Below are 27,649 nucleotides of genomic sequence, written 5' to 3' on the forward strand. Positions count from 1 at the left end.
ACTGCAAGAGGGCACAGGCCAGGCTGTGGGATCCCTCCCCTCCCGCCCCCAGAGTGCAGGAATTTCATACTTCGGGCCTCTAGTGTTAAAATAAATGGATAATTACTTGTTTTAAAATAAATGTTTTTTACTTTGTTGGTATTGTTCTGCTGACATCAAAAAGTATATATCACAACATGTAGTAACTTGGAAAGTGAGGATTGATCTTGGCAAGGAAGAAATTGATTGTAATAGGAAAGACAGACCATAACTTGAATGGAACCTATAAGATCTGAAGTTGTGTTTGACTCCTGAATACAATTCCCATTATTACATATGGGTATAGGAATTAGACAATAATGTTGACAAAATATATTCTTAAAAATTATTAGACAAATACACATTACATATAAAGAAAAACCTCATGCATATTGATGTTCATTTGTGCATTTCTTATCATAACCAGGGACTGAGGTCTTCTCCAGTTCCTTTTACATTCAACATTAGTAAGTTTCCCACTGTACCTCAGTTCTATATTATGTTCAAAGTTACTCTTAAATTTCCTTAATTTTCAGGATTTTCAGATTACATTGAAATTTGACCAGTTTTTTTAAAAAATTAAAGGATGGCTATTTCTATGAAAGATTATTTGCTTAACCAGGTAAGTGTTATAGTTTGAGTTTTAACTGATATTTTTGGCGACATCTCTTATACTCCCTTGAGTAAAGAAAAATAATAATCTATGAAAGCAACAAGATAAAATTTAAAAAATCCAGTCAGATTAAATTACTAATGTCTTGTTAAATTGCCACTATTCTTAGTAATCCTATTGGTGTCAAAGGCTGCTATTATAAGCCTATTGTTTGATATTATTATGGACTAGAGGCCCGGTGCACAAAAATTTTAGAATCATTGATCGGCTGCCTTCTGTACACCCCATGCCCCACACTGAGGATGGAGCCCGCAACCCAGGCATATGTCCTGATAGGGAATCAAACCATGACCTCCTGGTTCATAGGTCAACGCTCAACCACTGAACCACACTGGCTGGGCTCAAGTAGATTTTAAATATTAAAGCACTTCCATAATTACTGAAGTTATTTTCAAATTCATTCTTCTGAATTATACTAGTAGTCAGACATTTAAAATTGTTTTTTCTATGTATACACAGTCAACTACTTATAAGATAATTTTGGAATTTATTAATATTTTATTTCTTAGTAGCATCTTATTAAATGTTGCATATTATGATCATGGAAGTTATCCTATCATGAACAACTGAGTATTTTCATCTCTCCCAGTTTCAATAAATAATAATGTTTCAATAATTTAAATTAAATCCATGATCAAGAGCATCTAAAATACAGAAATGAACAGGTTCTGTTTTGGCATGCTCAGTTATATATCTCTAAAATACATATGCTGAGATATATATTATATATTTATATGTGACATATAATTATATATCATATGTTAAGGTAATGTTGAGATGTTATATATATAATATATAACTTATGTATTATATATTATATATATATATAACATATATATATATTGAGGTAGTTTGAAATGTCTGATATATTATATAAATATGTTAAGGTATATGTTTGAGTGTGGAAGCACTCTTTATGATAAAATATTCCAATGATAAAAGGATAATTTAAAAATTCAGCATTACAATTTTCTTGAGTCAACAATAAATGGCCTTCTTGACTTTATCAAATCTCAAAGGGAAGTATTAGAAACTTTAAGAACAAAATATCTTACAGATGTTTCCTTATCTTTTAATTTATAATATGCTACATGGAGTTAGTTTTTTTTTCTATATTTAGTATTTGCCTCTTCAGTTTTCCTAGGCAATAGATCATAGTCTTTAGCATATTTAACATTAAAGATGTTAACTCATCTAGAATTTTATTAAAGTTTCATAGCATATAATAAGTTTTACATTTGCTAATGCATAAAATGTAGTCCTCCTGCTTAGAAATTGACAAAACAGCTTGTCACACAGTGATTGAGCCAAACAAACTCAACAGTTGCACTGCAATGACTATTTTGTTAGTCTGCTGCATTTCCAGTAAGTTTGGGAAGCCATAAAAATGTTAGTTTTCAAGAGAAATTACCTTCAGAAGAAATCAATTACTTGTTTGGATGATGAAGCTGGTATTAAATAAGGAGGCCCAGTGCAAGTAACTCTTTGTCCACAAAATCAAGGGTGACTATATCCAATTTACTAATTGCCTTGATATCTGTTATTAAGAATAAATGACTATATGCCTCTACAGAGAAAAAAAAATAAAAGGAATTATGAAACTATTACACTCAGTATTCTTGGTCATGCAGAAATACTTCATGTAGTAAGAATAACATTTAAATAAGAATCGAGTAAAAGTTAAGCACAAGTATGTTTAAATTGTGGAGAATTAAACTTCTCAGGAGATTCATTGTTCTTAATAGAATCCTCCATTGAACTAACATAACAGATGGTAGGAGAGCTAATATGGCCAATAATCTAAACTTCAAAAAGAGCAAATATTTGTTTAAATATATTTTTAAATAGTCTTTCATTATAATTGTATGCTAACTGGAGAGGAAAATGTCCAAATTACTATAAAGTAGTGTTCCCACACTGAAAAATAATATAAACCATAGATCTAAACTAATAAAAGAGAAACATGGTAATTAGCGTATGACCGCTACCCTTCCCATTGGCTAATCAGCATATCCTTATGCAAATTAACTATCAGCCAAGATGGGGGCCGGCAGCCATGCACTGAAGCGAGCAGGGAGGCTTCCTTGCTCCAGTGACAGCGAACTCCAACGTTCCCTGGCTGCAGCTGCCGGCCTCTCAGCTGCAACTCTAAGCAACTATGTACTATGTTGCAAATAAGAAGCTAAACAAAACCCCAGAAACCGGCTTTCATTCAGCCGGGCTTCAGCCAGCTGGACCGCAACATTGTATTGATGTTTTCAGCAGCGAGGCCTCAGAGCTAAAGCTGGCCCAGAATAAATAAAAAAAAAAGAAAAAAAGGAGCGGTTGGGAGCTTCAGTCACTCGCTTCTGGAAAACAGCCCTCAGCCCCTCAGCCAGACTGGCCAGGCACCCCAGTGGGGACCCCCACCCTGATCCAGGACACCCTTCAGGGCAAACCATCCGGCCCCCACCTGTGCACAAGACTTCTATCCTATATAGTAAAAGGGTAATATGCCTCCCAGCACCAGGATCAGCGGAGCAGCGAGGCTCCCGGCACCGGGATCAGCGTGACAGGGGGCAGCGCCCAGAACCCCTGATCACCCTGAGGCTCTGTGAGTGACAGTGGGCGGGGCCACAACCTCCCTATTCTCCCTGCTCTGTTCGTGACAGGGGAAGGCACCCCAACCCCCTGATCAGCCCTGCTCTGTGCCTGATAGGGAGGAGCTCCCCAATCCCCTGATTGCCCTGTGGCTCTGTGTTTGACAGGGTGTGGCGCCCCAATGCCCACCCCCCCCCCACGGGCCCTGCTCTGTGTGTGACAGGGTAGAGCCTTAACCTCTCCATCGGCTCTGCCCTGAGTGTGACAGTGGCGGCACCCCAACCCCCTGATCCCCTGAACAGCCCTGCTCTGTGGGTGATAGAGGGTGGCGCCCCAACCCCCCTCCACAGGCCTTGCTCTGTGTGTGACAGGGTAGAGCCATAACCTCCCCATTGGCCCTGCCTTGGGTGTGACATGGTGCAGCGCCCCAACCCACTGATCCGCCCTGATCTGTGTGTGACAGGGGGCGGTGCCCCAGCTCCCCTATCGGCCCTACTCTGTGAGTGACGGGGGGAGCTCCTCAACCCCCTGATCGGCCCTGCTCTGTGTGTTACAGGGTACAGAGCCCCAACCCTCCTGATGGGCCCTGCTCTGTAAGTGACAGGGGGCAGCGCCCCAACCCCCTGATCGGCCCTGCTCTGTGCGTGACAGGGGGTGGCGCCGCAACCTCCCCATCGACCCTGCCTTGAGTGTGCAGGGGGAGGTGCCCCAACCCCCCAATCGGCCCTACCCTGAGTGTGACTGAGGGTGGCATCGCAACCTCCCGATCCGCCCTGCTCTGTGCATGATGGGGCGGCATCCCAACTCCCCAATCAGCCCTGCTCTGAGCCTGACCAGGGGCTGCACCTAGGGATTGGGCCTGCCCTCTGCCACCGGGAGCAGGCCTAAGCCAGCAGGTCGTTATCTCCCGAGGGGTCCCAGACTGCGAGAGGGCACAGGCCGGGCTGGGGGACGCCCTCCCCCCCCCCCCCCCGAGTGCACAAATTTTTGTGCACCGGGCCTCTAGTTTTAGTATAAAATGCCTTCATAAACCTATAAACCCTGGGAGAAAAAAGAAATGTGTCAAGTTTAAGAAAAAGGGTAATCATCTGATTCAATGTGAGGTTGAGGGTTAGGATGATTGATTAAGATATGCTTACCCTGTTATTATGAATCATATATGTGAGGGCCAAAATAGAACTTATTTTGAAAATTTTCCAGGCCAGTTAAAAAATTTGCACTTCTGATGCAACACTTTGAGACTGATTTTATATGTTCTGGCAAGTAGAGATATATGTTTCTTCATAGGCATTTAGTTAAGGCTCTATATTCTTCACAGATAACTTACTGAGCTACCTACTAAAGCTGCAATGTAATATTGAATATAAAGTAAATGTTAGTTATTTCTATTAAATCCATGAAGTCAGTTCCACTGAAAAAAACTGAAGCTACTTTGAATTTAAACAGCAAGTGCTTGGCAAAAATTTCACAAAGTGGTTGGAAGTAATATGAAAGATCTGACTAACTTATAAGTATATGACATAAAATTAGAAGAATTACTTTTTTAAATGTCCACACAAATGTGGACCATTTAAAAATGTTTTAGTGTTCATTTCACAGAAACCTTAGTGAAATTGGGAGAGGGTGTTGAATATTTATATACATGTAGTTAAAAAAATAAATGTAGTATTACTGAATTTTATTGGATTTGTACTATGTGCTAGACACTCTAGACATTTCATATGAAGTATCTTAATAAATCACATACATATGTTTAAAATTAGTCATTAACTGTCAAAATATTTTCAAGAATATTGTTGGGTATAAGTTGGAAAATAATATGTTTTCATTAATTTTTCATGTTTATACTGCTTGATTTTGCCAGAAACACCTGCAGTGCATATGTATACACAACATATAACTTACAATATTTAGGATTTATAAAGCAAATCTTTTAAATTATATGCAAAAAACAAATTGTATTTGCTGCAAAAGTATGCCCTTAAACTTTTTCTGCTGCTTTAGGCTTCTTGTTTGTTTGGATTTTTTCTTCTTAAGAATCTCAGGTCTCAAAAGATCCTGAGAATATCATCTCATTAATCTGTGAAACTTTTTGGTGGCCTTCCAGACAAATGTTTTACTGTTCATTTCACAGATGGAGAAACTTGGATAGAGAAAGGTTAATTTGTTTGCGTAAATTGACACATCATGTCAATTGCTTTGTTCTTAGAAGAATTTCAGGTTCTTGCCTTGTTGGCTATTATACTATCCACTATATCATTTCCACAACATTGAGAGACAAAGTCACTCAGAACAGAATAAAATTACCTTGTAATTAATTACTTGGCCTCAATCAGACTTTAGGCCTGTGGCTACTTTCCCCCAACATCTTTGATTGCTAATTCTAATATTTGTCTTTTATCCCACTGTCTTTAAAAACACACAACTGAAGGAATAACTGAATGAAAAGATAAGAAAATACTGCCTTAGTTATTTTCTTAGCAGAACCAGTTTCTTGGTAGAGTCTGAAAGAGGAGGTCAGGGATTCAAAAAAATTATCTCTCTTAAGAAATGTAACAAAATTGAATAGGATTAATTCTATTCTCTCTGGACACAAGATGAAGTGGATGATAGTGGATAAAATAAAGTAGTTTTGCTTTTACTAGTATGCAGCCAAACTGACCATTCAGAGATCCATATAAACAAACAAAATATTATTTTTATATACTTGAAAAATGGAGTAAAAATTTAAAATTTCAAAAAATACTGTTCATCTCTGACAAAGCACAGTAAAGGCAATTTTCAATGCTGTCAAATATGACCAATGCAAGCATATGAAAATATGTTTTTTCATCTGGAAATAATCTAAGATCAGGTTTATAAAACTTGTCATAAACTCAAATATCAATCCTGAATCTAACTGACATCCTTTAAAAAGCTCTTATTTTTAAAGTAGTTAATTTTTCTGCTTGGCAATAATATTTATTCATGTTATATTACAAGAAGTCATGTTGCATAAACTTTTTCTGGGAATATAACTGGGAATTAAGGCTACATGTCAATTAAGAGACTCACAAGTAAATTACTTATTTATATTTAAGTCTTATTTTCCACATCTCCTATGTGCAATAGAATTGGAGACTGTATGGATAGCTGGCTCTAAGATATCATCTTACTATCTTTAACACACCTTCAGTGTTGGAGTGGAGAAGAATACGGTATCAAGGCTCAAGCAGTGTACAGATTCATGAATTTAAGGCCAGGGGAAGAAGAAACAGCCAGAAGTCACTATGAAAGGCTATGAAACAATTTTTTACTACCATCCAAGGCCCTCTACACCCTACACATTTTTACATGTTCTTTGCCATCACCATAAAAAATATATGTCTGAACAGAAGAAGTGATGTAGAGGCAGAGCATGGAGAATTTTGAGAGCAGTGAAAATACTGTGTATGAGTCCATAACGTTATTATATATTTGCTCAAATCCATAGACTGTAGCAACTAAGAGTAAAGTGTAAATAAACTATGGACTTTAGATGGTTATAATGTGTCAGTATAGGTCCCTCAATTTTAAACAATGTACCAGTCTGGTGAGGGACATAATGGGAGACCCTATGCATGTATGGTGTCAGGGGGACATATGGGAAATATCTCTACCTTACAGTATGAACCTTAAACTGCTCTAAAGTATTTTCAATTAAAAAATTGTAAAGATAAAGGAGAAAGACAGGAGGAAAAAGAAAAAAAAAAGAAAGGAAGGAAGGAAGAAGAGAGGGAGGGAAGGATGGAGGGAAGAAGAAATGAGAAAGTAAAGAAAGATATGCTTGTGATAGCCCACTGGTCTCAAAATGAGGAGGAAAATACATAAAGAGCTTTTAGCTAACCCTCATACGCATGAGCAAGAAGAGCCAATATCACCTGAGCCCAATCTACATAGGCTAACAACAGGTCAACTTATAAATTCATATGCTATAATAATAAATTTGGAATACTGTGAAGACACCTAATTAAATTACCCCACTCCCTGTCCGACAACTCTGCAATGTGTTTGTAACTTTTCATTATGCAGCAATAAAAAGGAGTGAAACCTTGCCATTTGGGACAACATAGATGGAGTTAGAGAATCTTATGTTAAGTGAAATAAGTTAGGCAGAGAAAGGCAAATAACATATGGTTTTGATTATATGATAAATCTAAAAACAAACAAGCACAACAAAAACAGACTCATAGAAACAGAGACCAAAGGGATGGTTAGTGGAAGAGAGGGGATGAGAAGTGGCCCCACAATTTGAGTTAATATTTACAGGTTTTTCTTGTGTTCCTCACTTCTGTGCCCATAATTTTTCACTGCCTTGTTAGTTAGCTCTTTGCCTTCAAGCACTTCATATTTTTTTTTTTACTGTGTTAGCTTTCTAATGGTTCTCAGAAGAACAGTGCTCATTTTTCCAGAGCTAAGGGGATAAATGGGAGGAGAAAGAGTTGGGCAAAAACCAAGAACAAATAAAAGAAAGAGTAGTTAGTCCTGTTTCTTCCATTCTAGAAATATTTTTGAAGACTAATATTGTGCCTGGCATAATGATGAGTAATGGATAGAGAGTGGTAAGCAAACTATACTTTTTCTCCTTTATAGATGGTGAAAGAGAATGAGAAAAGAGGTGGGAATTGAGAATGATAAAATATTTTAAAAAGCCATCACTTAAGTTTGTTGTTCTTAATATTTTAAAATAAATTCTAAGTAAGGAGGATAGCAACAGGATACAGAATATTTTGGTCTTAAACATTGATTCAAAGATTCCAGCTTCATCTGTTAGGTAGTGTATAAGTTTTAAATTCGAAATTATATGAAAAGCTTCTAATTCAGGAAGCTTAAACTGGCAGTGTTTATATAGAATAGATTAGAGGGGGGAAAGACTTAAGAGCAGGATGCAGTTTGCAGAAAGCCTTTGTATAAAATTAATTAAGTGGTTTCAGTGGAGATGGAAAAGAGAAAACACTAGGGAAAAAATGTGAAGGTTGGTTGGGACACGGAGAGAAAATTTCATATGGACATAAAATTATGAGAGCTGTGAAGTTGCAATGTTCTACAATTTCCAAAGTCATTTGGAATATAATGGGAAATGCATATGTATTCAGAAGAGACTAAATTATTTTTTAATTGACTTAATGATTTGTCTTAGATTTTAAAACTTGGGATGCATCTATTTTATTAAAAATAAAAGTTGCAGTAAAATTTGGTAAGACATAAGGTGGTTTTAGTGAAGTACATTATTATTGCTGCCACTTAGCAATTTGTGAGATGATATTTCTCAAAATAAAAAAGAATTCAGGTTTGGAGTGCATTACTCAGTCCTAAAGGATATTTTATTGGGGAAAAATATGGTATTGTGCTGTTCAAATAAAACTTTTTAATGAGCTCTTTTTTATTTTACGTTGTTTTTATAGTTATTGAAAGCATTGATTTTATGGGGGTTTCAAAATTATTATTCCTGCTGCTACATTATAAACAGAAAGTGCATTAGTCTGATTCACAGAGCTAACTTTGTTAAATCAGTTAATTGTGATCTAACATGCACAGCTTGACTGTGAAAATAATTATAATTTGCTTACATACATTATACAAAATTAAACCCAAGAATTTTTAGTAGCTGAAGGAAAATACGTTTATTATAGTGCATCTATACAAGATTTATTCTAACACATAAATTAATAATCCTATATACACAATATTTAACTCAATTTTTACCCCATGGATAATGGACATGGTGAATGTATTTCTGAATTAATATTCAATAAGCATAATCTGAAGAGTTTAAATCAACCTTTGGGGGAGGGAGCTTATTGAAAACTTTTGTTTCTTAATTAGGACCACCTTAGGTAATCTTTTGATATATTCTTGGATAGCAAATATTTTGAAAGGGGTAATTTTATAACCAAATTCAAAATCTGGTTCTACCACTTTCTAATTACCAAACATCCTACAGGGTTTTTTTTTATTCTAGTCTCCTCATTTGTAAAATAATGAAAAGCAACATGTCCTACAAGGTTGCTTTGAAAATTAGTAGTGACATTTATAAAATAGAGATCACATAGCCTGGGAGATTGTGAGTGATTGATGGTAATAACAATATTAATGATACAATCAATATTTATTGAGCATTTTGTGTCAGTAACAATAAAAAGTGTTTTATATATATGTTTGTCAAAATTTCTCAAAAACAACTTTATGTGAAAAGTAGAACCCTAACTTTGATTTTACAGATGAGGAAATAGAGACAAAATTTTGCATAATCAGTTTAAAGCTATGCTAACTAAAAAATAAGTGAAGGTATGATACAAAATCATGCTTGAATCAATCTGAGATTTAATCAAATTTATAGGTTTCTATGCTTATAAAATACATTCTCTCCATTTTACATCTTTCTAAATTTTATATCTGAATTTTGGAGATGACATATATTCTGCTTATCATGTTAGACATAAATATATTCTCAAAGTCACAGAATTAGAAGTGACAAAGTTGGGATCTTATCCAACTAATTTTAAATGCTAAATGCCATGTTGACGCTCCATGTAATTATTAGTTTAATTTTGTTCATATTTTTAAGTAATTTGATAATTTTCCATAGTTGTCAGTATTTGAGCTCCTGCCTCTTGAAACAGTTTCCTTTCTTGCTTTTGTATTTCCTTTAATTAAACTCCATATTCCTTTTTATAGGATGCAAATACTGTCATGCTCTGGTGTTTACTTCAAAAGTCCAATCTTAAACATTATAGTTACAATAGTCTTATTAAACTTGCATTTTCTAATATGTTCATTACTGTATGCTCATTTGCTATTCTCTTTTCATTTAATCAAATCTAAAAATGCCAAAATTGTGTTGTCATCATTGCCTCCCTGCTTCTTCTAACTTGAAAATATATCTAGAATCTGATCATTATTCATTGTTACCTCACATATTCTATCATTACTGTTTTTTAGTCTTTTTACAAACGAGAGCAAGAGTGACCTGTCAAAATTGATAGATTCTGTCAAAACACTAAACATTCCCATGACTTACAATCTCATGTAGTAAAATTCATTATCATTTTCTCTTCCTCTCTGTCTACCTCTCCATCCCCATCTGTCTGTTCCCGCTTCCTGCTATACCTACACTGATCTTCACTATTGTTTTCCACATACAGCAGGCACCACATGATTCTAATTCCGGACGTGTGTACAGTCAGCGACATATTCCTTTCCTGATATCAGTGTGGTTCATTGGCCCATATATTTTCCAGAAAGCTAGTTTTTCTTTACTAAGACTTTTGTCTCCTTTTTATCAACATCTAACATGCTATATACTCCCTTATTCCTTTTGCATATAATCTAACTTCCCCTAGTAGAACATGAAGAGCTAGGATTTTGTTTGTTTTTATATAAACACTTAGCATACAGCTGGACACACTGAATAAAAAACACTCAACATTCATTTGTTGAAAGAATATATTAATTTACTCTTTTTACTGAAGATTAAAAAATGTGTAACTCTCCAGGTTATTGTAACCTCTTCCCAAACATCATAACAAGTGATATTCAAATAATTTAGGATGCAGTTAAAATAAATCTAACTCACACTATCTTATGTCAAAATAAATGCATTTGCTTAATTAACTTGCAAAGGCAGCACTCTACTTAGGCTATCCATAGTCATTGGCTCTGAACCACCAAGACTCTCTTGTTCTCCCTGTAGATTGTTTATGTGCTTTCCCACTGCAGAGTCTATCTCCAAACGGAAGAAACAGGGTTAGTTTCATAGGCATGAAACCTGTGCAGTTGCATGGGGCCTGTGCTCAGAAGGTCCCTGAATTTGATTTAATAATCTCCTGTTGCTGTTCTGAGGTTTGGAAAACAAGCCCTCCATTTTCAAATTGCCCTGCACTCTCAACGTAATGGGACTAGTTCTAGGTAGAGGCATTGGTCCAATAGCTTTAGATTCTTTATTTACATAAGTTATCTAATCCCCAAAAAGAGGTTTTCTTCTGCTTTTGACTACCACTAGTGTGAGTTAAAGATATAAAAGGGACTCTATTGGCCCCCAATAAGTCTCTTCCATTGCTTTGTAAACACTGTTTGATAGAGAGAGACATATAAGTAGATGAGAGTTTCTCTTGGACAAGGGGAGATCCCAGGCATAAATACAGATATATTCACAAGAATAAAATTGGGGGAGTGATGTCAAATAAAAACCATACATTGCTTTGTATAAGGTTGGAATTTGTAGATATACCATAATTTTGTTAACAATTCCTCTTTTTTATATATTTAATTTGTTCTTATTTTTCACCATTATGAGTACTACCACTATAAATATTATTCATAATCTTATTACACACTTCTTTTTACAGAAATCTTTCCCCCTACTTCTGATCATTTTCTTAAATATGAAGTCCATGGGATAGAATTTATAATTTATATGATATGAGTCAATTTCACTTTTTGATCAATATTTTCAAATTGATTCCAATAAAGATTATGACAATGTATGTGCTCATTAGTCAATCATGAAGGTGCCACACTTTCAGCATATTTATGATAATTTAATAATACCTTAAACTGGCCTAATAATTTGATAGGTCAAAAATAGAATCTTTATGATCTAATTATACTTATTTGCCTTTCTTTAATTTCTAGTAAGGTAGGACATGGTTTTTATATATTTATTAGTATTATTTATTTCATATTTTTATAAATTGTTTACGTATGTTCTTTGCTCATTTTCTTATTGTTTTTCTAATCAGTTTATAGAAAGGTTTTCAATCTTGTCTCTTTCACAATTGTGGGAAAGTGTTTGCATAATAATTTATGTTTACTTGTTTTATGTTTAATTTATAGTGAATCTTTGACATGTTGCTTATTAGTGGGAATTAAAATTGTGATTGGCTATGTTACACTGAGACTTTCATAATATGTCAAGTGTACTAGTATAATTTCAAATTTGATTACATGAAATAATCCTGATAAATTAGTTTCATTAAAAAAATTGAGTGTTCACCCAAATTCTCACTTCCATCTCCCTTAAAGTTGTATAGCAGTCTCAGGAATTGGAAAAGCAATGGATTGAATATGTCATAATTTTAACCCAGTATTTACATGCACAAAAGCACACAATAGTCACTTTTCGTTCTTCTTTTTCTGTTCTTTTACTCTTTTCTAAGCAATGCTATTTAGATATCATAGGCACATCTTTCCACTTTATAACAGTTCATGAAATGTGTATTAAAATTTCACTATTACAGAGAGAGAGAGGGAGAGAGAGAGAGAGAGAGAGAGAGAGAGATGTGAGAGAGGCACATCAATTGGTTGCCTCCCGCATACACCCTGACCAGGCAGGGGATCAAACCTGCAACCCAGGTACGTGCCCTTGACTGAGAATTGAACCCTCAACCCTTCTGTGTGGGAGTTGACACTCTAACCACTGAGCCCACCGGCCAGGCCAATAGTTTCTTTTTTTAAATTGGTTCATTCAGTATGTATGTATTGAACACAACTTTTTCGTATAGGAGTAGTAATGCTGACTTTTTTGCATTCACATTTTGAAGAGATTAAAAGATCAGAAAATCACTGCAAAAGTTTAGTTATTCCTATGGTATAATTTCTCACAGTCTAAAAGAACCTCCATAATCATCACACCAGTTACTTGGTTGCCCTATAGTCCAGTGTGGCTGAGTAGAATCATTTTCTAATCTGAACACATTTATTACATTCTTTTTTTTTTTTTACTGAATTTATTGTGCTGACATCTATAATAATAAAAGGGTAATATGCTAATTAGACCAGACATCCTTCCTAATGAAGCCGGGACCAGAGGGAAGCCAGCCAGGGTTCCCGGAGTCTACAGGTGCCGGAAGAGGGAAGCCCGGGTCCTAGGTGCCGGAGGGAATCTGGTGCTGGCAGCCGGGGGAAGGAAGGCCTACTCTTGCATGAATTTTCATGCATTGGGCCTTTAGTTGGTTAATAAAACCATACAGGTTTCAAGTGTACAACTCTATAACACATCATTTGCATACTGCATCGTGCACTTACCGCCCAAAGTCAAATCTCTTTCTGCCACCATTTATACCCACTTTGCCCTCTTCCATCTTCCCCACTCCCTCCTTTTCCCTCTGGCAATAACCATACTGTTATCTGTGTCTTTTTTTATTTAGCCTAATTCCTTCAGCTTTTTCACCAGTCCCCCAACTCCCTCTCCCCGCTGACAGCTATTAGTCTGTTCTCTATGAGTCTGTTTCTTATATTCTTAATATTCTAGTATTTGTGGCCAAAGCTCTCACAAGCAGCCATCTTTCCTGGTACTGACTTGACCTCACGCTTCTCATCTCTTACTCAAAACAAGTTGTACCCTGCTCCACACATCACTGAACAACCTACTCAGTACTAAATTCATCTGACTGGCATCACTGTAATGTTAACCTATTTATTACACACTAGAGGCCCAGTGCACAAAAATTTGTGCACTCAGGGGGTCCCTCAGCCTGGCCTGTGCCCTCTCGCAGTCTGGGACACCTCAGGAGATGTCCACTTGCCAGTGGGAAGCAGGCCTAAGCTGCAGTCGGACATCCTTAGCGCTGTGCTGGCAGCCGTCAGCCTGGCTTGTGGCTGAGCAGAGCTCCCCCTGTCGGAGCACACTGACCACCAGGGGGCAGCTACTGCATTGAGCATCTGCCCCCTGGTGGTCAGCGTGTGTCATAGTGACCAGTCATTCCCAGTGATACTGCTGTTAGGGTCAATTTGCATATTACCCTTTTATTATATAGGATAGAGGCCTGGTGCACAGGTGGGGCCCAGCTAGTTTGCCCTGAATGGTGTCCCGGATCAGGGTGGGGGTCCAGCTGGGGTGCCTGGCCAGCCTGGGTGAGGGGCTGAGGGCCATTTTCAGGCTGGCCACACCCTCTTCAGGGTGGGGGTCCCCATTGGGGTGCCTGGCCAGCCTGGGTGAGCGGCTGATGGCTGTTTGCAGTCTGGCCACAGCCCTTTCAGGGTGGGGATTCCTGCTGGGGTGCCTGGCCAGGCTGGGTAAAGGGCTGAGGGCCATTTTCAGGCTTGCCACGCCCCCCGGTGACCCAAGCTCCCAGCCTCTCCTTTTTTTCTTTTTTCTTTTTTTTCTGGGATTTATTTATCTTCTATAATTGAAACTTTGTAGCCTTGAGTGGAGCCGAGGCCAGCCAGGGCAGGCGGGAAGCTTGGCTTCCCCCATCGCCAGGGGCAACCCAAGCCTCCTGCTTGCTCCAGTTCCGTGGCCGCCACCATCTTAGTTGGGTTAATTTGCATACTCGCTCCTGATTGGCTAGTGGGCATGGCTTGAGCGTAGTGGAGGGATGGTTAATTTATATGTTTCTCTTTTATTATATAGGATGGTTCAAAACTTATAGCAAAACCAGTGAATAGTTTGTGCTGCCGAATGACTAAGAACTAGGATTGCTAACATTTCTGAGTGGTATTTTGGGTACTATTCAAATCACTTAACAAGTATCATCCTTATTTAAAGTCCTCACAATACCTTATATAACAGGTACCATTTATCAGTCCCATTTTGCAAATGAGGCACACAGAGGTTACATAACTCGCTCAAGCTAAACAACTAATAAATGGTAGAGGTAGGATCAGAACCCAGGTGACCTTAACTCCAGAGCCTGGTCTTAACCACTTTGCTATAGTTATCTATCCATGGTCCTTGACCAAAAGGAGTTCACAAACTAGAGATGTAAAAAAATGAAAAGAAAAAGAAATTCACTATTTCTATTTATATTCTCCGTTAAAGTGTTTCCCAAAGAACTGCAAATATTCCTTAAGATGTGGCATCAATTATTAAAACTAATTTCATATCAGAGAGTTATCTGTGGCTCTAATGCAGAAAGTCAGATCTATGCTGAAATGATATATATGTGTGAATAGATGAAAATTATTTTATATTCATATTCTCTTTAAAATCTAATACAAATAGAAAAATAGCACTATCATTATTCTTTTTCTGAGTGAGGGGAATAAAACATGTTTTTAACATTTCCAATTATTGTCACAATCCTCTCCTTTTTAAAAAATTGTTATTTATCATTATTAGCTTGGAATTTCTTCTATGCTTGGCATTATTCGAACTGCTTCATATATATTTATATATAACACAAACAACAGGCCTGTGAAGTAGGTACTTTTATTATTATTATTTTTTAAGATTAGAAAAATTCAGGTCCAAAAGATCATGTAATAAAAACAGAGGTTAGAGTTTGATACTAACAAAGTGACTTGAATTTGAAGAACAAACTCTTAGGAAGAAACCATAGTGAGTTCAATTCCACAATTCCCTTCAAATTCTTCTGTAATCACTGTTTATCTCCTAAACTGCATACTGCACTTGGTGAGACTATAAGAAACTCCCCCAAAACAGGAAGTCAGGAACAGAAATAAGATTTACTATTTCTACATTTAACATTTCTTTATATAACATCCTAGCTAGTTAAAAAAAAAAATAGCATAAGCAAAAGGAATAGATGCAACAATATTGAAAAACTGATAAAATATGTAATGATTGCATAGCTAGAAAATGAAGTGTTATAAATTATTGGAACTAATAAGAAAATTTTGCAAGGTTGTTTAAAGTCAATATACAAAAATCAATTGCACATTACATATACTACAAACAAATGTAAAAAAAAATCCTTCAGAGAAATGCACATAAAAATCCAATAAGAAACACTCACTAGAATTCCTACAATGTCACCTCAATAAATCCAATAATAAAAAAAGGGATTTCAAAGCCCAGTGTTGTTGATGATGTGCAGCAACAGAAATTCTCTTATGTGTCTGATGAAAGTCTAAAATGGTATAATTGCTTTGGAATATTAATTGACCTTCCAAAACAGGGGTAGGGAACCTTTTTTCTGCCAAGGGACATTTGGATATTTATAACATCATTCGCAGCCATACAAAATTATCAACATAAAGAGTAGCCTGTTATATTTGGTCAAATATTTAATTAACTCGCCTCTAATGACGTGGCTGGGCCAAACCAAATGATTTTGTAGGTCTTATATGGCCTGTGGGCTGGACATTCCCAACCCTTGTCTAAAGCTAAGTATATGTATGTACAATGGCAGCATTTCCCTATTTGAATAAAAAATTAGTATTATGTCCACAAAAAAAGTATTTAAGAATATTTATAATGATTTTATTTTTAATAGCCACAATTTGGAAACAACTATGTATTAACAACAGAATAGATTAATATTATGATGTATTTGTACACTGATATTGATACCAGTGTAATTAACCAAGTTACTAATAACCAAGTTATTTTTTTTTAATATATTTTATTGATTTTTTACAGAGAGGAAGGGAGAGAGATAGAGAGTTAGAAACATCGATAAGAGAGAAACATCGATCAGCTGCCTCCTGCACATCTCCCACTGGGGATGTGCCCGCAACCAAGGTACATGCCCTTGACCGGAATCGAACCTGGGACCTTTCAGTCCACAGGCCGATGCTCTATCCACTGAGCCAAACCGGTTTTGGCAATAACCAAGTTATTAATAACAGGAAAGGAGCAAAGTGAAGGCCAAATATTATAGGCATGTCATTTGGGCAGCTTCACTAGGAAGCTAAAGCTTTACACTTCTCAAGGAGCCACTGGTCTATTCTCTGCAGATTGCTGGATGAAGGGACAGGACAGGGAGGGGAATAAATACATGCCCAGTCAAGTTGAGGTTGGATAGGTACTTGACTATCCGTCACAACTGGGAACAGGTCATTGTCCAGAATGGGCATGGCCACTGCAAATGTTTGAAATTTTGGGATACTTAATGCCCTAAACAAAGGAGTTCTCTCTCTTGGTTCCTCTTGGAGTGATGTGATTGACTCCTGTCTTGCAGGGCTCTCTTGCTTCTGCATCCTGGCATTTGCCCATATGGCCCATGGCCATGTGGACCCCAACATACACAATGGACTAATGGACTATGTCTAGCCTAAAGATGAATTGGACACGGCTGCAACATGGAATGGAAACTCTGGACACTGACTTTGCTTCTAGCCTTACGGAAGTGATGTAATTACATGCCAATAAAAATCATCCTCCCGTGCGAATCTCAGAAAATTATTTTTCTCGAGATATCATAAGGACTCCACCCCCAGCACTCAGTGGGGAAAGGGCTACCCCAATCCCCCAAATAACAGTATATTACAGAGCAATAGAAAATAAACTAACTTCTGACATGCACCTTGGATGTCATAGGCATAACTTTTAGGAAAATTATTCATACAAGAATTTGTAATTGGTAATTTCAATGATATTAAATTCAAAAACAAACTAAAGTAATCTGTTGTGAAAATCAGAAGAACGATGATCCTTGTGGGATTTACTGATTGGGGGCCTCCTGGTGCTGGAAACATTGTATATATTTATTTGCACATGCATATACATATGTAAAGTTTTTCAAACCGTGCACTTAAGATTTTTAAAATTTATTGTTATAAAAAAATTAACATCCAAAAATGTTTATGTAACATTTATTTTTTCATATTCAGCAGTGTATATATGCCTACGCTTTCATTATGGGACGATGTGAAGGAGAACAGAATGCAATTATGTCACTGTAGCCCCACATAGGTTTTCTCAAGGACATGAAAGAAAAAATGGTGGTCAATTCAAATTTAAAAATACACATATATAGTTCTACTTGAAATACTTAAACTGGAGTCCTCTCATAGGTTACTGAAGATTTTCATTACAGAACTGAGTCCCTGGACTCCCTTAGTTAGACTTCTCAAGAAATGTATTTTTGATCCTCTCCCCATCCTGATATTAAAGTATCCAAGGGTTTTCCCCAAGTATCTCCTAAAAGATACAAGTGAATTATTTTGTAAATATCAAATTATGAATAAAAATAGCTCATTTTGCTTGTGTTTCTCTCCCAAAGTAGTGATAGAATACATCTACATAAACTCGCCTTTAGCTCTGAAAAGGTCATTGTATTTTTTTATTCCCCTGAAGATTTTAACTGAATAAAATGTTCAATTGAATAAAATGTATGCATATTAATATATATGTATATGTATATACATATATATATTATTTCTGTCAGAAACAACTTTATTTTAAGAAGAAATGAACAGAGTGATAATCAAAAATGAGCAAAACTGATCAAAAACACAAAAAACTATAAACTAACTTATTCATTCACTAAGAATTTGCACTCTATATCATCACTTTTTTTCATCTGCATTATAGTTTTTTGGTAAGTTCTTCTCTCTCTCTCTCACATTTTCTGTATAAATAAAAACATTTATTCCTGTCATTGATTTAGCTGGTGTTGGTAGAGTATTCTATGTCTATGGCAAAGAGCAACTGTCAAGGGCTGGAACAAGTTTTAACCAAACCTCATTCACACTGCACTATCATTGCTGCACTCATGCAACAATCCACAGCCAACAAGGTGACAATAATTTCTGCCAAGAGTTATTAACAATATAAGATTTTACCACAGCAGAACTAGAGTTACCGAAGTGATGCAACTGATGGAAGACACTATATGGAGAGAGATTATTCATTTAAATGAGAAAGAAATTGAGATTCCAATAGATTAAGGCTGTAAAGGAAAGAATAAAGTGAAAAATAAAAATAGACAGGTCTGATTATAAAATAAAGATCTTTGTAAATGGGGATAGTCTAAAATGTTCTAGGAGAGAAAATGAGACAAGTGGAATCCTGAAGACTGCCAACAATAGCTATGATGATAATAAACAAGGAGGATATTTCAAGTAGCAGCAGTCATACAGGAGGAAAGAGATTCATATGTATTGACCATCTTCTCTGTGATAGGTATGATAAAAACCATTAAGCAAAGAAAGAGGAGTGCTTTATATAACAATTGGCAAAGCTATTTACCTCAGTGGAAAACATTTTAAACCTGTAATGTCAATATGTAGTTTACTTTTCTTCATAGAATTATTAATTTACTGAAAGTTGACAATATTTATTTAATACACAGAACAATGGAATTGCTTTTCTTTTTTGAGAATAACACTTGACCTATTATTTACTTTCTTTTATTTATTTTAAAATACTAAAATTTAATCAGAAAACTTTAATCTAAAATAATAAAACATATAACTAAAATAATTAATGCCCCAAAGATACAGCCAAAGTTTCTCTACATTTAAAAACAAATATATTCCATGACTAGTAACATAGTGATTCTAATTCCTAAGAAAGAACATTTTAATATCCAGTGTAACCACAAAAAAAATGCAATTCAAAGAAAATTTAGCTAACAAGCCCAGTTGTGGATATAACATGGAATAAAGAGCCAATTTATAAAATGATAAAAAAATAAAAATAATGTGGAATAAAGAAATATAGCCAAGTTGGAAAGATAGAAAAAATAGCAAGATGTTACATCAACATATATTAACATATATAGGACCACATTAAAAATAGAATAAATAACTCAATTAAAATAATAATACAAAATGTAGAATAACCATTTGTAAACCATTAGGCAGTTTTAAACACTTGAAAAATATATCTATCCCATCTCCCAGAAATCTACTCTCAAGTGTATACTCAGATAATTGAATACATGTGTCCACAAAATGATTTAAATGAGAATGTTTACTGAAGCTTTATTCATTATAGCTTAAAATCCAAACAGTCTGAATGTCTCTCAATAAACAAATTTTGGCATTTTCATATAATGGTTTAGTACAGAGAAATAAGTTAAAAGAATGAACTACTGACATGCATATCAACATGGACAGTTTTAGAGCATTATACTGAATGAAAAAGTAAAAAACAAAAAGAGTACATGACTATGTGATTCCATTTACATGAATTTCAGTAATTCCAGAGGTAATCTATGGTGTAAAAATTAAGAATGGTTATCTCTGGGGAGGAGGCATTTATTAATTAGGAAGTGGCATGGGACACTGGATTTATCTGGGTGGTAACATACATAATTTGTTTTTTCCTATCATATTACAGATGATTTCTATTTCATCATTAGCAGTTAGTGTTAGCACCCATTTCACTGTCAAAGGTATTGCTTATATTTACTTCTATCTCAACACTTTTTTTTTTTTGCAAATAGAAATAACATATTGTTATTAAATCAAACCTGCTGGTATTTCCTATGCTATATATAGATATATATATATATATATATATATATATATATATATATATCTCATAATATTCTCAAATACTTTTGTTATCTAAAACATTCTAATATATTTTTTAAATTGGTTTTAGATTTTTAATTTTTTAAATATGGTATTAAATCAAAATATGATGTTTATAATTTTTCTCCACACTAGTTTGATGGCTTACTTCCTGGCTTGCCATACTATTATGAGACTAGTGGCCTTATTTGGAGTAATCAATTTTATATTGACAGTGCTCCCAGAGTAGCTATAGATACTCAACAATATTCTGACTAAAAAAAGAAACTGGTTGTTTATTCTGATTCAATGTTTAATAATTCTATTGAAGTCTTAGAGAGCAATCATATTTCTCACACTACCAAGTAACTGTGAACCAAAATACTGAATAATGATGTCTTTATTTAGAAAATGAATGCACATTTACCTGCAGCTTTTTCCCTACATGCAGTACCTAGGTTGAGAAATGACAGGCACAGGAATTGTTTTTAGATCAGATCTTCACCACTGAAATAACTACATAATAACAGGCCCTTGTAATGTTCTTGTATTGGAACAGTTAGTTGTTTTGAATAGTGAGAACTTCCTGCTGTGGCCATTTGAATTCCTAGAGTTTCTGTGGAACTTATATGCCATAGTCACTGAAGGTCAATTGGGGGAAAAAAAGGAGACAAATGTACTACTATTTGTAATACTTTAAACAATAAAAAAAAGAAGAAGAAAGAATATATGGAGACTGAAACTATCAAGAAACCATTTCAAAGTTAATCCCCTTTCTTCAATAAAATAACAGTTAAGCTTTAAAGTACTCTAATGCAGTTTTAGAAAGTGATTGTCATGAAATAAATTTTTAAGAATTATGCAGCATGCTTTTCTTTTAACATTATAAAGCTACTTTGTAAGCATTCATGGTATTGGAGTTCAGAACCCAATATGAGGTAGCCATTGTCATGATGGGATCCCTATGGCAGTGATCCCCGAGCATTTGTAAACTAAGCTCCATTAACATGCATGTAATCCACCACACTGATACTCATTTGTGAAACATAAATATCCTATATTCTCCTATACTATTGGGTCTTAATTTTGTAACACATTTGTATAAAGTTTTGTAAATAGGTGTCATCAAAAAGTGGATTTTTTCCTAATTCCATATGACTAAATACTGGATCCCATACCTACATTAAAGTGATGATAGAAAATGTGCATATACAGATAATTAATAAGGCTAGATAAGTAGTCATATAAATATGTAAATATTAACCTTTATCTTTATATTTTCTGTGAAACATTGTGAAAATATAATAGAACTATGTGGAGTACAATTAAACAGTTGAATAATTAGAAAAAGCTCAGGTTAAACATTGCATTATATCAACTTTAGAATATATAAAAATAAACAGTATTTTTAAATACTCATGCTTGCAGACTGAAAGTCATTCACAGTGGTTATAATAAGACTTTTTGAGATACTTTAGAATCTACATTGGCTCAACCAACTGCACTGTCCCCCGAAACTTGAGCCAAATCATTTTCAGACAATGTTATGACTCTATTTTAGAATGGTATGAAGACATAAGGTTTACTCTCAGAAGACTGTTATGGTTCGGAGGTTACCATTAGAATTGGGATCAGATACTAGGAGGGCAGCACACAAGGCTTGAATGAAGGACAAAATCAATCTTGTTACAGTTCACAGGTAATACTAATTCTGGATATACAGAAAAATACATAGAAAAAGAATAAAAGCTGATTTTTAAAGTACCATTTCAGATTAAGAAAAATTATAAGAGCAAACATTTTTCTTGAATTTAAAGATACGTTTTCATGGCATTATGTCAAATCATTATAATTAGACAAATGGAGATTTACAGCAATTTAAAATCTTACATGACAGACTATTAGGATCCTCATACAGTGAGGATTGGAAACCTCCCAAAAGGCAATCTTGCATGAAGAGACTATTATAGGCATAATAACTTGAAATGTAAAATGATTTCTATTTGTATGTCATATGATAGTATTAGAAAATTTAAGAAAATCAATAATAGATATAAACAAAACTATAGCAGACTACAAAGCATATTAAAAATAAAATTTCTAACAACACACACCAGAATCAGTTAGAATAATTAATGATAAATTTGTATTTATAATAGTTACAACAGATAAAATGCTAAGAAATAAATCTAAGAAGCAAATTTTGAACTAATGTTTATAGATTCAAAAGAGGGCTAAAACACATCCTTTATACTTGAATAGGAATTATCTATCTCAAAAAATACATTAATTCTTCTTGTTAATTCCATGTCTTGTTGTTGCTGTTAATCCTCACCAGAGAATGTTTTTTTTCCCCATTACTTTTCAAAGAGAGGGAAGGGAGGGGAGAGATAAAAAGAGAGAAACATCGATGTGAGAGAGACACATCGACTTCTTGCCTCCTGCATGTGCCCCAAATAGAAAGTAGGGAGCAAACCCACAACCCAGGTACATGCCCTTGTCCGAGAATTCAATCTGAGACTCTTGGGCATGTGGGCCAAAGCTCTAACCAATGAGAAACACCAGCCAAAGCTATAAAAGATCATTTTTAAGCCTGGAGTTAAACATTTGATTCGCATTTCATATAGAAAAAATATTCAAAAAGAATAGGAAAAACATATGAATAACAATTGAGATGATTCATATCATGTTTAATAGTTAGAATTATAACATATATTCATTTTACAAAGTCAATAATTATAATGATACAATAGATAATTATAATAAAATAAATTACTTATAACTTTAGAAATAATAAGATAGCACAGTAAAAGTCTTTTCTGAATGAAAACACAATATTTTCAAAGAATAAAGAATCTATAAATGAACTTCTAATACATCATATTGTAAGTCACTGCTGGGTTATAAGTCATTTCACCAAAAGATCTAAAGGAGCTCAGCCCATGTGGCTCACTGGTTGAACATCAAACTATGGACCAGAAGGTCATGCTTCAATTCCAGGTTGGGGCACATGCCTGAGTTGTGGGCTTGATCCCCAGTAGGGGGTGTGCAGGAGGCAGCCCATCAATGATTCTCTCTTATCATTGATGTTTCTATCTTTCCTATCTTTCCCTGTCCCCTCCTCTCTGAAATCAGTATAAATATAGAAAAATAAGTATATAATATACATATATATATTAGAGGCCCATTGCATGAAGAGATTCGTGCAATAGGCCTTCCCTTCCCCTGGCTGCTGGCACTGGTTTTCCTCCGGCACCCGGGACCCAGGCCTTCGCTCCGGACTGAGCCTTCAGTCTTCGCTCCGCCGCTTTGCCCCTACGTATGCAAATTAACCACCATCTTTGTTGGGTTGATTTGCATACTCTCCTGATTGGCTGGTGAGCATAGTGGAGGGATGGTTAATTTACATGTTTGTCTATTATTAGGTAAGACACACACACACACACACACACACACACACACACTCTAGAGGCCCAATGCATGAAATTCATGCAAGGGGCTTGGCCCTCACAGCTGTGGCGGCTTGCCTCAGCCCTGGCAGCCCTGCTTTGTCTGGAAGGTCATCCGGAAGGACGTCCAGAAGGATGTCCGAAAGGTCATTTGGTTGTCTGGTCTAATTAGCATATTACTCTTTTATTATTATAGATAGACTTTTATTATTATAGATACATTATTATCTTTTCAATCATTTCAAAGTTATAAATCATCAAAGTAGGGATATGTAGATAGAAAAACATGATTTTATACAAAAGGTTATGGAAATTGAGTATATAATCAAAGAACTGCTGAAAAATTATTGGGTTTTCTATAAGTGTTTGGAATATAAAGCAGCCATTGGAAAACAGAAAATCTGCAATTCCAATTTCAAACTTAAACCAAAAGACATTGTAAATAATCAACCATTTAAGTTAAAATACCACAAAAGTTAATGTAGAATTAAAAATGTTTAAGTGTGAAAGGTTTTTCTTGGAAGGTATAAATACAAAACAAGACAAAAATTATTAATTTAGGGTAAAGAAAAGTTTATTTGCCCAAGGACCTAGAGATAAAAGTATTAGCATAGCTTGGATCCTAATCCATTGTTTGAACTTATTTATAGCATGCTAGTGTTATCATCATAATTAAAATTATGCCCTTATTAGTATTAGCTTAATGGAGGTCTCCAAGGAGCATTACAGTTATTAAATAGTCCGTAATCAAGGAAATGTTCTTGATGTATTTAGGTTCATCAGGTTGCTGTAAATGTTTCAGTTTGCTAGTGAACCAAGTTAATGACATAATGATCATGGCCCTTCCATACTTAGTATTAATTGATTCTTCTTCTACATTTGCAAAGTATTTTGACTGAATTTTTAATATGTTTTTATTGATTTTTAAGAAAGAGAGGAAAGGAGAGAGAGAGAGAGAGAGAGAGAGAGAGAGAGACCTATTGGCTGCCTCCTGCACACCCCCTATTGGGGATGGAGCCCACAACCAGGCATGTGCCCCAACCTGGAATCAACCCAGTGACCTTTTGGTGCAAGGAACAATGTTCAATCCTCTTAGCCAACCAGACAGGCCTGACTGAGTTTTCAATAGAAGATTTATTTTGTCATACTTTGTATTTTAGGGACTTGAGAACACAAATGATTCAGTTTATGTTATGCCCATAGAGAACAAAGACTGTAGCTTATTCATCATTGTATCCCATAGTATATGAAAATTAACTTTAAGTTGAATTATTTTATACATGCAAATATTCATTATACAAGTATTCTATTTACTGTGCTGTGTGTATATTATTTAAATCAAGAGGAAATTTTAGCATAGGTGTGCACACTAAAGTGTATATAGGGTTTACTTTTATCTATGAATTTATTGTTTTGCTTTCATTTAAGAACTTCATATAAATGAAACCATGGGGTAGGTGCTACTTTTGCACTTTTTCATGCTGAGATTCATCCATGTTATTAATGTATCAATGAGTCTTTTTATAGTTCAATGGTAGTCCATATTATAAAAATACCTCAATTTGTGGCCCTGTTCTCTGTTAATTGTCATCTGGATTATTTCCAATTTTCTGTTGATTTGAGTAAAGCCACTAGAGAACATTCTAGCACAGACTTTCTGTGAATATATATATATATATATATATATATATATATATATATCCAGATAATCTTTTTAGAGCCTAATCTGAGACTATGTTTCCATTGATTTTAGACTGAAAGGAAGGGAGAGAAAGAGAAACATCACTGTGAGAGAGAAACATGGATTGGTCATTTCCCTCACACAGCCCAACCTGGGATAGAACCCACAATCCTGGTATGTGCTCTGACCAGGAATCAAACCCACTACCTTTTCATGTATAGAACAATGCTTCAACCAATTGAGTCACCCAGCCAGGGCTGTTGATATTTATTTTTATGTCCTTTGGTAGTAGTTAGGAATGGAACTGTTTGGCCAGAAAGTAGATTAAGGCTTATTTTTATAAGAAACTAATGGTTTTCCAAAAGTGTTACATCATTTTATATTTCCATCAAAAATATTGGGAGTTCATATTGCTCCTCATCATTGCCAAAATTGGATGGGTTTGATATAGTCAAACTACTCTCATGTGTGTGAGGTGGTAAGTCACTGTGCTGTTTCTATTTTCTAGATGACTAATGTTGTGAAGCATTATTTTGTGTGCTATCTGGTCGTTTATATGTATATTCTTTTGTTAAGTGTCTTTTCAAGTGTATTCTTAATTTTCTATTAAATTGTAGGATTTTTTTATTTAGTTGTAAGAACTTGTGTATATTAGGATACAAGATCTTTGTCAGAAATGTTATCAATATTATTTCTCAGTCTGTAGCTCTCATATTTATTTCCTTAACATAATTTTTAAATGAGCAGACGTTACTAAGGTTTATGGAATTTATTTTATTATTTTTTAAATGGTTAGTGTTTCAGTTTTCCTATGGAATCAGTTTTTTTGTCAAGATTGCAAAATATCCTCCTTTGTTTTCTTATAAAACCTTTATTTCTCAGATTTGTGTGTAAAAAATTATCTATTTCAAATCATTTTTTCCAACTGGCTATCTGTTATTTCAGCAACATTTCTTGAAGATACTTTTCCCCCACTTAGTTTCTTTGGCACCTATTCCCAGACTCTACATTCATCTATTTCCTTTAAAATACCAAGCCATAAATACTGTCTTGATGACTGTAATTTTCTATTAAGTGTTCTTTTTCAATATTTTTTTTCTTAATTGGAACATTTCTTAAAAATATAGACTAAAGTTCTTGTACTTAAATGTTGTGGATGTGTGCTGGCTCCCATAAAACATAACTGATCATAAGAAGCTCTTTATCAAATATACTACAGACAGAAGTAAAAAGTCAACAGAAATGACTGATAAAACCATGGCTGGTGTGGCTCAGTTAGCTCAACATCATCCCATGAATCAAGAGGTCAATAGTTAGATTCTAGTCAGGGCTCATGCCCATGTTGCAGGCTCAATCAATGTTTCTTTCTCATTGATGGTTCTCTCTCTCTTTCCCTTCTCTCTCTAAAAAATAATAAAACATATTTAAAAAAAAAGAAAGGACTGACAAGATAGGCCCATAGCAGACATAATTCTCTTACATAACTAATCCTTGCTAGAAAATGGACTTTGACACTATTTATAATTATTCCAACATTCATGGAGGCTGAATATCACAGGCATAAGAAATGTCTTTTCATACTTCCCAAATAGTTTTCTATTTTAGCTATGAAGGTCAGTCACCACAACCAGCCTTGTTCTTAATAAGTAGAAGTTTATGTACGTATTCTAAATCTTTTGCAAACAATCCAAATTGTTCTTCATAAGTAAAATAATAAACAGCCCACATTATATTTGTATTGGAGAATTTCACTCATCAATAAAAAGAATGAATCTTGAAAGTAATATGCTGAACAAAATAAGTCAAACAAAAGAATAAGTACGAAATGATCCCATTTATACTACATTTTAGAACAATCACTATAGTAAAAAGTAGAATATGAGTTGTTTTCTGAGCTGATGTGTAGGGATTTAAAACAAAGTGGCATGAGGGCATTTTTGGGGTAACAGAAATGTGCTATATTTTCATTATAGTGGTAATTACATGACAGCATTCATTTGTGAAATTCACTTAAATGTATATACTAAATATGTGCATTTGTTAAACAAATTGTATGGCAGATTTTTAAAGTTACCAACTGTA

Source organism: Myotis yumanensis, unplaced genomic scaffold, assembly GCF_028538775.1.
Source record: "Myotis yumanensis isolate MYYU_CA2020_CCGP unplaced genomic scaffold, mMyoYum1.0.hap1 SCAF_15, whole genome shotgun sequence".
In the NCBI taxonomy this organism is placed as follows: Eukaryota; Metazoa; Chordata; class Mammalia; order Chiroptera; family Vespertilionidae; genus Myotis; species Myotis yumanensis.